This window comes from Pelodiscus sinensis, chromosome W (genome assembly GCF_052426305.1).
Source record: "Pelodiscus sinensis isolate ZL-2025 chromosome W, ASM5242630v1, whole genome shotgun sequence".
NCBI lineage: Eukaryota > Metazoa > Chordata > Testudines > Trionychidae > Pelodiscus > Pelodiscus sinensis.
In genome coordinates, this window is record NC_143084.1 from 10,628,554 (window position 1) to 10,632,233 (window position 3,680).

The following is a 3,680-nucleotide window of genomic DNA, read 5'->3' on the forward strand; positions in this document are numbered from 1 at the left end:
TTTCAGTCGCCCGAAGGACCCCTCAATGATGATGCGGGCCCTGGTCAGCCTCGCATTGAAGGCCTGGCGGGAGGGGTTGAGGTGCCCCGTGTAGGGCTTCATGAGCCAGGGCTGTAGCAGGTAGGCCGCATCCCCCACCAGGCAAACGGGCATGTCCACGTCCCCGACCCTGATGTGGCGGTCGGGGAAGAAGGTCCTGGCGTGCAGCCTCTGGCACACGGAGGAGTTCCGGTACACCCGGGCGTCGTGTACCTTGCCGGACCAGCCCACATTAATGTCCGTGAACTGGCCCCGGTGGTCACACACGGCCTGCAGGAGGACGGAGAAGTACCCCTTGCGGTTGACGTACCGGGACGCCTGGTGTTCCGGGGCACGGATGGGGATGTGCGTCCCGTCGATGGCCCCCCCACAGTTGGGGAAGCCGAGGGCGCAGAACCCCCGGATGACGGCGTCCGGGTCGGCAAGGCGGACCACCCTGCGGAGCAGCACCCAGTTGATGACCTTGACCACCTGCGGAGAGACACAGCAAAGCACAAATCAGTGGGGCGCCCGGGTGGCTGGGAGTGCTTGTGCCCTGGCAGTGCCCCGCGCCCCACTCCCAGGAGCAACGCCCCCTGGCGGCGTGTAGTACGGCCGGGAGAGACCGGCCCCTCCGGTGCAGGGCACTTTTGCTTCCTCCCCCCCCGACCCCCCGTTTTCCCTGGGGCAGCCCATCCCCTCCTTGCAGCCCCCCTCCCCCCCGGTCCAGTGGCCGGCGAGTGCCGTACCTGCATGAGCACCGCTCCGACGGTGGATCTCCCCACGCCGAACTGGTTCCTGACGGATCGGTAGCTGTCCGGCGTGGAGAGCTTCCAGAGGGCTATGGCCACCCGCTTCTGGAGGGGGATGGCGGGCCTCATGCGAGTGTCCCTTCTGCGCAGAGCAGGGGCGAGCCACTCGCAGAGCTCCAGGAAGGTGTCCCTCCTCATCCTGAAGTTCTGGGTCCACTGTCGGTCCTCCCAGCGCTCCAGGACGATGCGGTTCTACCAGTTGCTGCTGGTGTCCAGACGCCAGATGCGGTGGGGCACGCCGGTGCCAGGGCGCCGCCGCAGCTGCTCCATGGCCCCCAGGGTGGCCAGGCGGAGAGGCAGGGGGCTGACGTGCACCAGGTGGAACCAGGCAGCCTCCAGCCATTGCTGGCAGGCTTGCAGCAGCAAGTCCATAAACTGCACCAGAAAGTGCAGGGAGAGCTCTGGCTCCATGTTGCCACCTGCGGCGGCGTCCCTGAAGGGAAGCACTGACACAGACGGGCGCAGAGAAAAACGCTTTGCTGTCCCTCGGCGAGGTAGGCAAGCAAGCGGAAAAACTGAGAACCGGCTGTCCGGGGGGGTCCCTTTAAGCACGAGCCTCAGATAGCCTCAGACAGCAGCCACACAAAGCAACCACTGACCTGATGCCCTGCCGGAACCGGTTTCAGCCGCCCTTAAATGCGCCCCTGCGTCCAATCAGTGTGGACACGCTAGTTCGAATTAGCAAAATGCTAATTTGAACTAGTTTTGAGTTCTAGATGCGCTAGTTCGAATTAGCTTAGTTCGAATTAACTAATTTGAACTAAGTTAGTTCGAATTAGCGCTGTAGTGTAGACATACCCCCAGAGACCATTGCTCCTTGTTCTGCCATCTGTCACTACTGAGAACAGCCTCTCTCCATCCTCTTTGGAACCTCCCTTCAGGAAGTTGAAGGCTGCTATCAAATCCCCCCTCACTCTTTGCTTCTGCAGACTAAACAGACCCAAGTCCCTCAGCCTCTCCTCATAAGTCATATGCTCCAGCCCCCTAATCATTTTGGTTGCCCTCCGCTGGACCCTCTCCAATGCGTCCACATCCTTTTTGTAATGGGGGGCTGTCACGGGGGTAACCACCCCCCTCCCTCTTAACCCTGCAAGAGTGTGGGGTAGGGTGGGCCCGCGTTCTGTTCACGGAGGGGCCCTCCCCTACTCTCGGTCCGTTTACTCTAGGCCTATAGGGCGTAGTAGGGTTCCCACGTACCGGGAAGTCCCGGTGGGCTCACACCCTCCTACTTATACCCTGGGGCCCTCTGCCTATAGACTGCTCCGGCGTCGGGGGGTCCCCTTTGGTCCTACGAGGCGGGGCACCGTCCCGACTCTGCACCCTACCGGGAACGGGGCATTGGGTACCTCCTCAGTCGGCGGGCTTCTGCAGGGCTCCGGGTGGCTTCGGCGGGCTTCTTCGCAGGTGTCCCTTGGCTGGTCCTCGTTCATTGGAGGTCCTGTCGTGCTAGGAGGGGGTACACTCTTCCAGTCCTCCCCCAGTCCCTCTCTGTGGGGGGGCCGAGGGGCGGTTGCTGCTGGTACACCTGCCGACCGCAGCCCAGCCCTGTCTGGCGATGCTCCGCCTCCCGCGTCTTCCGCATCCCTCTCCTCCCAGCGGGTGCATCCCCCCCCCCCCCCAGGTGTGCCGGCGCTGCGCTTAAAAGTGGCCGCCGGCTTGCCGCGCATGCGCAGCAGCACAGCCGGCGTTCCTCTGGCTCTTTGCGAGCTGTGCGAGCCACGCGCGCGCGCGGACCCGGCACGAATGACGGGGTCAGCCCGTCACACACCTTCCCCTCTAAGTCTCGGTTTGAGCTTTCCTTTTCCTCTCCTTCCATCGTCCTGGAAAAGAAGTCGGCAATATTATGTTTCCTACCTGGTCGATGAGCTACCTGAAATTCATAAGGTTGCAAGGCTAGATACCATCGCATTATTCGGGGGTTCGTTTCTTTCATTGAGTTCAACCATCTTAAGGGAGCGTGGTCTGTAACTAGGAGGAAGGGAGCTCCTACAAGATAATATCGTAGCGCTTCGACTGCCCATCTCACGGCGAGCGCCTCTTTTTCAATAGTCGCATATTGGCGTTCCCTAGGGAACAGCTTACGACTCAAATAAAGTATGGGGTGTTCTACTCCTTGTTCTTCTTGTGACAGGACCGCACCAAGACCCACTTCTGAGGCATCAGTCTGTAAAATAAAGGGTTTAGAAAAATCGGGTTGCGCTAATACCGGAGGCTGGGAGAGTCGGTGTTTCAGCGTTTGGAAGGCTCGTTCACAGGGTTCCGACCAGCTGATTTTTCGTGGTTGTTTTTTTTCTTGTCAGATCTGTTAGCAGGGCTGCTATTGTTGCAAAATGGGGGACAAACCTCCTGTAGTAGCTGGCTAACCCTAGAAACTGCTGTACTTGTTTTTTCGTGGACGGGGCTTTATATTCTTGTAAGGCCTGTACCTTCCCAACTAGAGGCTTCACTTCCCCCCCCCCACCCTGTGAATCCGAGGTACGTTACTTCATTCTGCCCTATGCAGCATTTCCCTGGGTTAGCCGTCAGACCCGCCTTTCCTAACTCCCCGAGTACTGCCTCTACCTGATCTAAATGGTCGGCCCAAGAGCGACTATAAATGATGATATCATCAATATAAGCAGCTGCATATCCCTGATGATTTTGCAACACTTTGTCCATTAATCTTTGAAACGTGGCCGCGGCCCCGTGTAATCCGAAAGGCATGGTGATAAACTGAAAGAGGCCGAAGGGAGTTGAAAAAGCTGTTTTTTCACGGGATGCTGGAGTGAGCGGGATCTGCCAGTACCCTTTAGTGAGGTCTAAAGTAGATAAATACCTGGCTGACCCTAGCCTTTCTAACAGGGTGTCTAC